We start from the raw sequence: 11,815 nt of genomic DNA on the forward strand, positions 1-11,815 counted from the left end.
GCCAGGGGATATTAAAGCTTCCTCTCTGGGCAGGCTGAGTGCATGTGGGATTACAGGGAGAAGGGTAGAAAGTGGCCAACTTCATGTTCTGCAGGACAGAGTAGAAAATGGTACAGATGCAGCTGTCAATCAGTGCCCTCTTGCCAATGTAATTCAGAGCCCAGCTTCCTTAATGCCAAAGCACCTGCAGTGATGGAGTCTGTCATGACAGATGAGGGAGACAGATAGGAAGCACAACAGAAGCACCTGCTCCTACCTTATTCTCTGTAGTCTAAGATCTGAAAGCAGGCTTCCAAACCTCCCTGCCATTTAAGCGCAATCTGACCCCGTCCTGGCAAACTCTCTGATGAGAGAGGCTAAGGACAAACGGATCACGGCAGACACGAGCTGCTTCTTTGGGGGACCCCACCCCAGATCAGGGTTGAAGCACACTGTCAGTGGCAGACACAGGGCAGGGGAGGGACACCCCTTGCCCGTGGTGGGGTGGATTTGGATCCGAGACTTCCCTTTGCCAGCTGAAAGTGCTCTTGCTTTAAAAGTACAGTATATATGCGTCATCTCTTTCCAAGGAAGACACAATCCAAACATGTGCAGTCAGGGAGCTGCCTCCACCCTCCAGTCTTGCCAGCCCCAGGTACTAAAGTAAACAAACAACCTGAAAGTCACTAGCTGGGATCCCCCCAAAAAAGTAATGGATTTTTTTTAAAAGATAAATGCGTGATTCTTTCTATTAACTTCCAGCCTTTGAAAGTACTTCCTATTACTAGCCTCCTTGTGCTCCCGTCTGACCTTATCATTTGTTCACTCGTTGAGTATACTTAGGTTAGAATCTCTTTGGAATGGGGATCCTCTTTGTGTTCCCTGTTTGTACAGCACCTTGCACCACGGGGGTCCTAGCTTATGATCAGCAGTCCCTGTAAGATAAGCACTTGTGCAGCTGCCCAGGGGAGAGTCAGGTGCCGCTCAGCTGATTAGCAGAGCACTCACAGCCACCAGCGTCTCTTTGTACTGGTGGTGCACATCCACACTTACCTTGGTGCCCATTACAAAATGTATTCTGCCCAGGGATGGCAAAAGTAGAGGGAACAGTGATTATGACTATAATACGAGTAATAACTAAGCCATTAGGCTGCACATTTTCAAACTTTTCTCCACATCCACTGGAGTTACAAACATTTTTGTTTTTAAACAAGTTAAGATCCTCCCACACCACCTGACACAGGGAGCTGGGGCTTTAAGAAACATCACATGTGACAAGACTCACAACTACCAAAACAAACAACAAAAAAACTCAAGAGATGACCACAGCTGTGTTGCAGAATCTCATATTCCTTCCCAGGGCCACTCCCCGGAGCTGTCAAAAAGAGCCATTGCATCACAGCCGGCAAATGCAACTTATCAGACGTGAAACCCTGAGAAAACAACTTTTCACCTAATTTCTCCCCAGCCTTTGCTGGCTAGATTTTGCCACTTGCTTATTTCCATGCTCAGACTTAAATGGCCAACAGGCATGGAGCCTAGTGGGAAGAGCAGGAATCCTGTGTTCTACACCAGCTCCGCCAGCAACTTGCTGTCATCCATTGGGTAACCATTTGTAGCCCTACGTCTCAGTTTCCCCACCAACAAAAAGGTGGATAACCACACACCTCATTCCTAACCACAGACCACACCAAAACACATGGGGAGAGGAGGCACTTTAAATGCAAACCCTACCCAGTTACAAGTTTTGTGATGGGTAAGAACTGTTGTTTACTCAATACAAGCAATTTGTGCTGCAAACTCTCAAATGAGAAAACAGATTAGAATCAGAGTTGTTGAAACCATGGAGCTAGATGCGACCATGGAATGACCTTGGAATGGGAACAGAGAGGAAGCCGTCCTAGTCTATACACTATCAAAACAAAAAGCAGTCAAGTAGCACTTTAAAGCCTAGCAAAATAGTTTATTAGGTGAGCTTTCATGGGACAGACCCACTTCTTCAGACCATAGTTGCCCCCATTTACACCAGCAATGAATGTGGCCCCAGGGCAGGGCTCAACAACCAAAATAGCAAGAAGAATCTCTTCTTTCTAATTCGGTAAAAATCTCAATAATTCTAGAGCTGCAAATCAAGTAAATACAAGACAGTCCTTAATAAATAAGATCAAACCATACATTTTGTAATCCCTATTTTAAGAATAGCATGCACAAAATGATTTGCAATGTGATACATACTTATTGCAGGACACTCACAAACTTTTTACGTATGCTGTTTCTTCACACTTTACATGTGTGTTTGTACCCCTGTCCTCCTGACTATCACTTCTGAACTTATTTTAATGATGCCAATTTTACTTCACATTTAATTTCCGTTTTCTTTCTTAAAATGTGTGTTGCTCTTCACAGAAGAAATGTCGTAAGCTTCTTTTTCCTTTTCAAAATCAAGACATTATCAGAAACATGATCAAAACAGACACAGTATCACATCCCATAATGCACTGCACATATGAAAGCGGGGGGGTTAACTAGCATTTGAGATCATATATCGTTTGCTATTTAGAGATGGGTTGTTCATTGTTGGGCTTTTAGATATTCACTGTTTATCAAGTAATCAGGAGGGTTTTTTTTTTAAATTTGCCATTATAGCATTGGGCTCCACAGAGAAGTCCTTTAAGAGCTGCAGGTTGCAGACCCCTGCCCTAGGGGGAAAGAAAGACTTAAATCAGGGAGGCCTGGGTAGAAAGCAGAGGGGAGAGGTCTCCATTCCTATGGGGGAAGCTGGCTTCAGGCATCTAGGTCTCAGGATCTAGCTGCCATGGGGAGGGTGCACTATAAATCACTACAAAAAGGAAATTACCTTTTTACTGCTGTGTCCTGTAGGATCAGCTAGGGGGACAGAGCTGTGGGAACCAAAAAGCAATTAAGAGAGCTTGCCCATCATTCTCTGGCAGAGATGGGCTCAGGAGAGCAGCTTTTAAACAGGCAAACCAGGGCACTCCCCAGTACCCACCCACTTCCCAGAGCGTGATCTGCTTCTGGCAGCAAATTACAGGTTTACGAGCTTAGCCTGGAGTGACCCAGTTTCTTAACTGGGGTCCTGCTGTCCAGGCTCCCAGCATCCACCACAGCTTGCATGGCTCTCTGGGGCACACCCAGCTTAGACTTAGAGCCACTCCGAGCCCTTCCCTCCTTTGGGATTTCAGGCTCCAGCACAGCAAAATAAAAAGCACATCCGGGAAGGAGACGACAAGCGTTGGTCAGAACTGGCCAGCAGCCAGGGGCCCAGCAAACTTCCCAAACACCATTCCTTGCCTTGCACCCCGACAGCCACTGCCAGGAGGTTTGACACAAGCCAAGCAAACTTTCTCTCCAGCTTTGGAAAACTTCATCTCCAGGTTTGCATCTTCATCTCCAGGTTTGCAACACAATCCTGCAAAAGGACACACCCTGACCGGTCCATGAGTTGTACAAACACCACACCCTAAACAGCTGGGCATTTCCCCACCATCATCCTGAGTTCCCTTTACAAATGAACTTTTGGCAAACCCAAGACCGGTTCTGAGCAGCAATGCAATACCACAGAATCCTGAGGGGAGAAGGGAGCCAGGCTCAAAATGGGTTTGCCAATATGGTGGTCCCCCACACACATCTAAAAGAACGTTTTGGCTACCTACAGACCTTGCAAACAAAGAGCCTTTGTCCTGAGCACTTCAGAAACTTCCTCCAGCAGTTTTGAAAGCTCCACATGACTATTAGCTCTTAAGAAAATTTCTGCCCCATTCCCAGCTCGAAAAATGCCCTATTACCGTGCACCAGCCATAGTCACCACACCTATCCCAAAGACAATCAGCAAATTAGTTGTCACCTTGCAAATCCAACAACCCCTACTGCAGATGCGACAGTGATCACAACCCACAGACTCTGCAAACTCTACTGCCATATTTATCTTTCCCAGCTGGTATCTGCCCCAGTTTCACGCCAGATTTTTACCTGAGAGAGGAGACGAGTCAACTTTCTCTGCGGATTTCACTCAGAAGCAGACTCTGGGCAAGGGACGACTTTTCTCCTCCGCCTCTTGTTGTTAGCACTGCGCTGCTCCTCCTCCCCACCCTTCCTGGTGTTCGTGTAAATGCAACCACTCCGGACTCAACTCCTGTGCTACAACCCCGTCTCTTTCCTCCCCGCCAGACATGAATGCAAACTCTCCTGCCTGCATGGAGTGCCCCAGCTGCCCCTCGCCCCCCGGAAGGCTCGAATGCTACTTTGCTACCGTCTCTGGGAAGTTTTGCATTTTTTTTCTCACTGGGTGGATTCGTCAAGGACAGGCCTCCAAGCTGCTGGAGAAAGAGAAACTGCTTGGGTTCGCTTTGTGTTTTCGGAAGAGACATCTGCTGGGTTGGAGGATGTACAGCAATGAAGGGGGAGGGGAAAGAGATGATTTGCCCTCCCCCTCCTTCCTAGTTGAATAATATACAAGAGCTATGAATGAGGAGTCCGCTGGCACCTTAAAGACCAGCACATTTATCAGGGTATAAGCTACCGTGGGTTGCAGCTCACTTTGTCAGAGTGTGAGATTTTTTTAGCAGGAGGTTGATGGACTTCCACATCCTACAGCTAAATTCAGCCCTTTGCATGATGATGAGTTTCACAGTATCCAGATCTGAAGAAGTGGGTCTGCCTCATGAAAGCTCATCACCTAATAAATTATTTTGTTAGTCTTTAAAGTGCTACAGGACCACTGTTTGGTTTTGTGAAGATACAGACTAACATGGCTACCTCTCTGTGTTAGCAAAAACAGCCTGGACCCTCAGGGTAGGTCTACATGGAGAAGTTATTTCAAAATGAAGTGAGCATCTAAACAATGCAACCGCTACTTCAAAAGAGCAGTTGGCTTATTTTGAAATTGGTAAACCTCGTTCCACAAGGAATAGCACCTATTTGGAAACAGGTATTTTGAAATAAGGGGCTGTTAAGACAGGGGATTGGGGCTATTTTGAAATAAACTGTTTCCAAATAGTTTATTTGAAAGCAGTGCTTCCAGGGGCTCTAATCTGAAATAGACTATTGTGTGTGGACACACTATTTCAGAATAAGTTTTGCTTATTTTGAGTCTTCCCTGTAGCATGGGCATGTTATTCCGGAAAAGCTTATTTTGGAATAACAACTCCAGAATAAGCTATGCTGGAATAACTCTGTAGTGTAGCTATGCCCTCATGGCACCTTAAATGCTAAATGTATCATTAGGGCACAAGCTAATGCATCATTGGGGCACAAGGTTTTGTTGTTTTTTTTAAGCTGCAGCCCATGCACTCTTATACCCTAACAAATGTGTTAGTCTTTGAGCAGGGCTATCCTTAGGACTTTGGGAGCCCTACGCAGCCTGAACATTTGCCCGCTTTCTCCCCAATGGGGAACTCTGCAGTGGGGTGGGGGCTGTCCTCAGGGCTGTAGGGGGCAGGAGAAGGACAGGGAGGCTGGTGGGGGAACTGGTGGAAGGGGGAGCGGTGCAGCCCACCAGAGCTGCAGGCCAGGAGGCATAGCAGGAGCCAAGTGGTTGGGGCTATTAGAGCTGGAGGGCAGTCAGACCAGGGGTGAGGAGCTGGGGGATTTAGCCACTGGGAGAAGGAGAGGGAGCAAGAGGTGGGGGATACCAAGGGGGTGAGTGACTGGGCCATGAGGCACAACAGAGACCAGGAAACTGGGGCTGCTTGAGGCAGCACTGCCTCCAGATTTGCTGGGCACACACAGCACTATTTAATTTGGGACAAAGTGGTGCCCCACACAGCTGCATACTCTGCACATCTCTAGGGGTGTCTTTAAGGTGCCAAGGGACTCCTCATTGTTTTTGCTGAAATAGGCTAACAAGGTCAACTACCTCTCTGAAACTTGTCAGCACAGGCTGAACCTCTCTAATTCGGAACTCCCTTGTCCTGTAGTTCCATAAAGTTTGTTTTCAGCCACCTGGCTCTGTGATCTGTGCTGTTATTTAGCCATAATTTACCCCAAATCTCTTCTAAGAGCCCAGTAAGCAGAAGTGTTGATAATGCTGCTAGACAATATTGACCTCTCACCGTATGGCATCAGTCAGGTCCCAGGGGTGCTGGATTAGAGAGGTTCAACCTGCAGCAACAAAATTAGCCATTACTGGTATCTGCAGAGGCATCTCATAGGATAAGAGTCAAAGCAAAGAAGATTTAGCAAACCAATCTACTGCAGATTACACTGAAACATCATCATGCTCATTTAAGGCCTGCAGGAGATCCAACATACGGGGTCAGCTGGCTGAGCTTTTTTTTTTTTCCTTCAAATTCTTCAGCTTCAGCAGCAGCCACCAGCTTTGTTACCTGATCCTGTGATTTTACTGCAAGTCTGGCACTCATGGGCTACGTCTACACGTGCACGCTACATTGAAATAGTCTATTTCAATGAATAACGTCTATACATCCTCCAGGGCTGGCAATGTCGACGTTCAACTTCAACGTTGGGCAGCACCACATCGAAATAGGCGCTGCGAGGGAACGTCTACACGCCAAAGTAGCACACATCGAAATAAGGGTGCCAGGAACAGCTGCAGACAGGGTCACAGGGCGGACTCAACAGCAAGCCACTCACTTAAAGGGCCCCTCCCAGATACAGTTGCACTCAACAACACAAGATCCACAGAGCCGACAACTGGTTGCAGACCCTGTGCATGCAGCATGGATCCCCAGCTGCAGCAGCAGCAGCCAGAAGCCCTGGGCTAAGGGCTGCTGCACATGGTGACCATAGAGCCCCGCAGGGGCTGGAGAGAGAGTCTCTCTCAACCCCTCAGCTGATGGCCACCATGGCGGACGCCGCTATTTCGATGTTGCGGGACGCGGATCGGCTACACGTGCCCTACTTCGACGTTCAGCTTTGAAGTAGGGCGCTACTCCCATCCCCTCATGGGGTTAGCGACTTCGACGTCTCGCCGCCTAACGTCGATTTCAACTTCGAAATAGCGCCCAACATGTGTAGCCGTGACGGGCGCTATTTCGAAGTTGGCACTGCTACTTCGAAGTAGCGTGCACATGTAGATGCGGCCATGGATGTGTGTTTCTTAAAGCTCCAGCTGCTGGAAGTACGTAATTAGGTGAGACTCTCTCAGGTGCAGTAAGAGTGTTTTAAGTAGGATTCTAGTTTTGGTGGTGGCAGAGAAAAGCTGGTAAATGTGATTGGGGAAACAGATGGCAAATAAAAAGAACCTTGCTTTAACAAGCAACACCAAGCAAACAAAAAAGTTCATGGGATTTTTAAGTCAACCTCGTCAGATTTGGGGTGGGGTGGTAGGATTTATCTTTTGGGGAAACACCTCCCTCAGACAGGTAAACAGGTGTGGAATGCTCTTTAAATGCAGCACAGCAGCTGAGAGGATTGTAATAGGAATGATCAGCTAATAACTCAGAGAATGCAGAAACTGGAGAAGGTCCAGAGAAGAGCAACAAGAATGATTAAAAGGTCCAGAGAGCATTAGATATGAGAGGAGACTGAGAGAATTGGGCTTGTTTCACTTAGAAAAGAGAAGGCTGAGAGGGGACATGATAGTGGTTTACAAATACCTAAAAGGTTACGAAGAAGACAGAAAAGAATTGTTTTCCTTGGCTTCTGAGGATAGGACAAGGAGCAATGGTCTTAAACTGCAGCAAGGGAGGTGTAAGTTGGACACTAGGAAATAATTCCTAACTGTCAGGGTGGTGAAACACTGGAATAAATTGCCTAGGGAGGTTGTAGAATCTCCATCACTAGAGACATTAAGGAGCAGGTTAGACAGACATCTGTCAGGGATGGTCTAGACAGTGCTTGCTCCTGCTGTGAGGGCAGGGGACTGGACTGATGACTTCTCGAGGTCCCTTCCAAGTTGAGTGTTCCATGATTGCTCTCTTTGGCCCTTCTACAATCCGCCTAGTCCACAATGACATTCATTAGGAGGGTGCAAACCTCGTCACTTGTATAGGCTGAGGCCATTGCCCACGTCAGGGGCTTCTTTCTTGGCTTCCTCCCCCCAGCTCCCTGGATACGATCTGCCTATCCCCCTCTGTTCCAGGGAGTCTTTGCAGCCCCCCCATACCACTAACACCCTCCATTCCATCCCCTCAGTCTCGGGGGCAGCATGACCCTCATTCCACCAATGCTCATTTCCTTCTTTCTTCCCTCCACACTGCACAGGCTATACGCTACCCCATTCCCCTTTCCCACATGCCAGGACTTTATGCCCCATTTCCCCAGTGCCCCCCATTCTGCTCTCCACCAATTCCCCCTATGCCTTCCATCAGGGCTGCCCTGAGGGGAGCAAGGCCCAAGGCAACCACCCCAATGCCCCAGACACAGGGCACTGGTACACCCCCACCTCCACTTCCTGAGGCCCCAGCATTTCCCCTGCTCTGCCTGTATCCTGACCCCCAGCCTACTCCCCAACCAGCCCGGCTGGGGATTACCTGGGGCAGACAGCAGCAGCAATGACAGCTGCAGGTGGTTGCCCCCCGACTCTACATACTCACCAGCCACCCTTGGAAAAGTGGGGCTCAGCAGACTGGAAAGCTGCTGCGCTCATGTAGTGAGTGCTAAGGAAGACGGGAGGTGATCCCCTGTAGCTGCTGCCACCTGCCCCCAGTAATCCTCTCCCTCCCATCCACAGGACATGTGGAGCAGCTGCCAGGGAGTTCCCAAATGCACAGGGCCTGGCAGGCCCATATGCAGGTACATCTGGGGCAGGTGTGTGCTCTTTTTGGAAATATGGACACCCCCCCCCCCCATGGGCCCTGCCCTTCTTCTGCCCTGAACTCTCCCTGCCCCCTCACTCCCCCTCCAACCAGCCTGACCCTGCTCCCGGTGGCCACACCCATAGGCACCCGGGCCCCTGCTATCTTACCCCCACTTCCCTTTCTTCCTGCCCTGCACACTGGATTCCTGGGGGTCTCTGAGCTGGCCCCAGTGCTCTCCTGATGGCATGCAGGGCGGAACAGAGTTCCCTCAAAGATTTTCCATCCTTGGACAGGCAGAATTTTCTTTTGAGCTGGTTAAAATTTCTTATGTACAACACCAGTACTGAGATAGTGTGTGGATGTGCACCATGAGTAAGAACAAAAAACCTAGATCTAAATATATACTTTAAACAGTCTATAGGGTGGAAAAAATCTATTAAAACAAGGGATACTTAACAAGGAGCAATGGCCAGAAGTCAAACCGTGTGAAATGAACAGACGGGCACCTGTGTCACGACACCCATCCTCCCTTTTGCAGCATGCCAGCCTTGTGATACACTCAGCTGCTGGAATCATGAGACTGTAAGACAGACTCTTCAGCTTTCACTAAAGAGGAAACAAGGTTAAAAAAGTAATTTTCTTGTTCTTAAGGTTGAAAAGAAATACTTAAAAACCTGTAGTGACTGAACCGTAAAGCATCAGATACCAGAAAGCCAAGGAGAAGACCCCTCTCCCTTCATCTGGAGGTGCTATAAAATATCAGCATTTTTAAGCCAGTTTTGATGTTTTAAAAATATGGTATTTTACCCTTTAGACATACCCTTCTCTCTTTAATATGTTCTACTGCATTTCTTTATTGGGAAGTAAAACTGGTTCACAGACAACATCACCAGCCTAATTATAACTTGCTGCAGGTTATTTTTTGCCCTGTGACAATTTTTTAAAAGTATTTATTGTGAAGGCAGTGTATGCCAGAGACTTGCATACACACACTCCCTATTTCTGAATTGCAGCTGTCAAAGAAAGGCCACCATCTCCCATAAGCCAGCTGCTGCACTGGATTTTATATCTCACATCTGAAGCTTAGTTAGAAGCTGGAGAAGTAATTTGGAAGACACAATAAGAGGCAGAGCTACTGCAACAACATATGGAAAAGAATCAGTCCAGAAATGAGCCCTTCTTAAAGGAGGGCTGGTGGCTTATGTGACTAACACAACGTGGATGTTAGGGAGCACGGAATACTGTTTTCTGGCAGTGTTTTTTGTAGGATTTGGTCAAGAGAGGTAGCAGAACAACAAATCAGGATTTAGGGAAACAAAAGTCACAGTGTGAAAAGCTGGAGGTGGGATAGAGAATAACGTGACTATGAAAAACCAGAGCCCCATCTCATGAGGGCTTCACTGAGTTCCCTGAAGCCCTGTTACTTGACCCCAATGATCTGCTCCACTCCTATCAAAATGGATCAACACGCCGGCCCTATATACGCCAGGAAGTTACCCCCCTTTCCTGCAAAGCCCATACAATTCCACACCCACCCACAACTGCTGCCCTGCATATTTAAATACAGCTCCTCACCTACAAAATACTTTCCTACACACTCTCTCATCCATCATCTTCACCGCACATGAACACCTTTCTGTGCGCAAACAGCCTCACTAGACTCTCTGCAAACATGCTTATGCCTGCCTACAAACACACCACTACTCGCACACTCCCCCATCACAACCTCTAGACCAGCGATGGCAACCTAGGTTTGTGAGTGGGCCACTCTTTCAGCTCAGCGAGCTGCAATTTGTTAAAACTAGAATTCGCAGGGTGTGCAGACTGACCCATAGCAGCACTTTGATTGGATGCAGAGAGAGCACACGGCTCTTACAATTTGTGCAATCAGCAGGCACCTCACTTCACCTGCTCTAGTTTTATGTGTGCGTCACATTAGTAATACCTGTAGGAAAAAAAACCCCACATGGACAGAAACCAGCGGCATCTGAAAGCACTGCACCTGAGCAACGGTAAACAAGGTGTCTTATAGGCCACACACAGAACTCCAGGAAGCTGCATACATCCCCCAGGTCGCAGGTTACCAACCGCTGCCCTAGGCTCCCGAGTCCCACCAATCCTTTACTCATTACACAGACACATCCCATCACAACCACAACATTCACACAGTCCCCTCCCAATCCCCTACACCAGGGGAGCGGCAACCAAAATAGCAAGAAGAGCCATTTTTTTTTCGAATTTGATAAAAACTGAATAATTCAAGAGCGGCAACGCACATGAATATGAGATGGTCCTTCAAAAACAACGTCAAACCGCACTTTTTGTAACCCCTATTTTAAGAACAGCGCAACTATACAAGTACATCACAACCCTCTAAACTCAAAACGCTCCTACCCTCCAATTCACCACTACATACCCTGTTCTGCACACACAATCCTCCCACACATACGCCACCATCACGCCATGCTTTGTCCATCCATGAGCACCACACATTTTGTTACATACACCAAAGCATGTGCAGATGTGCACCATGAGAAACACACGCTGTCCACTGTGAGTGGCTGTGGGTGCTCTGCTAATCAGCCGAGCAATATCTGACTCTCTCCTGGGCAACCGCCCAAGTATTCAGCTTACAGGAAACATTGGTCTTTGCACCCTGTCCTACACATACACACCTCCAATACATACACACTCTCCCATACAGCACTCCCGCAGTCACAGCTTTCCCTATAAACATCAGTCACAGCCTACCCTAGATGCACACACACATGTAACTCCCATGGTCACACCCTCCCCTACACACATACCAGCAGACACATCCTCTTCTATACACACATAACTCCCCAGCCACTCTACCCTGCCCACACAACTCCAGCAGTTACACCCTCCCATACACACACAACCCTGCAGTCACACCCACACAAACCCACAGCCACACCCTCCCCTACACACACAATTCCTGCAGTCACACCCACCCCTACACACATAAATACACAAGTGACAGTGACATCCACCCCTACATACATACACACACACATACATACATACACGCTGTAGTCACACCCTGCCCTACATACACATGACCCCACAGTGACATCCACCCCTACATATACACA

At 47.9% G+C, this 11,815-nt stretch overlaps 1 protein-coding gene across 5 annotated transcripts in view; it reads right to left on the reverse strand.

Moving 5' to 3' along the window:
- Positions 1 to 11,815, reverse strand: part of MINDY1 (MINDY lysine 48 deubiquitinase 1) — a 29,066-nt gene that overhangs the window by 16,845 nt on the left and 406 nt on the right. For 3 of the 5 annotated variants that reach the window (XM_074981331.1, XM_074981330.1, XM_074981327.1), the window contains exon 1: positions 3,970 to 4,271. The exons of the other annotated variants lie outside the window; for them this stretch is intronic. The gene's annotated coding sequence lies outside the window, so the exon portion shown is untranslated. Of the gene's footprint in view, positions 1 to 3,969; positions 4,272 to 11,815 lie in introns of those variants that run through there. 5 annotated transcript variants of the gene reach the window in all.

Source organism: Carettochelys insculpta, chromosome 30, assembly GCF_033958435.1.
Source record: "Carettochelys insculpta isolate YL-2023 chromosome 30, ASM3395843v1, whole genome shotgun sequence".
NCBI classification, from domain to species: Eukaryota; Metazoa; Chordata; order Testudines; family Carettochelyidae; genus Carettochelys; species Carettochelys insculpta.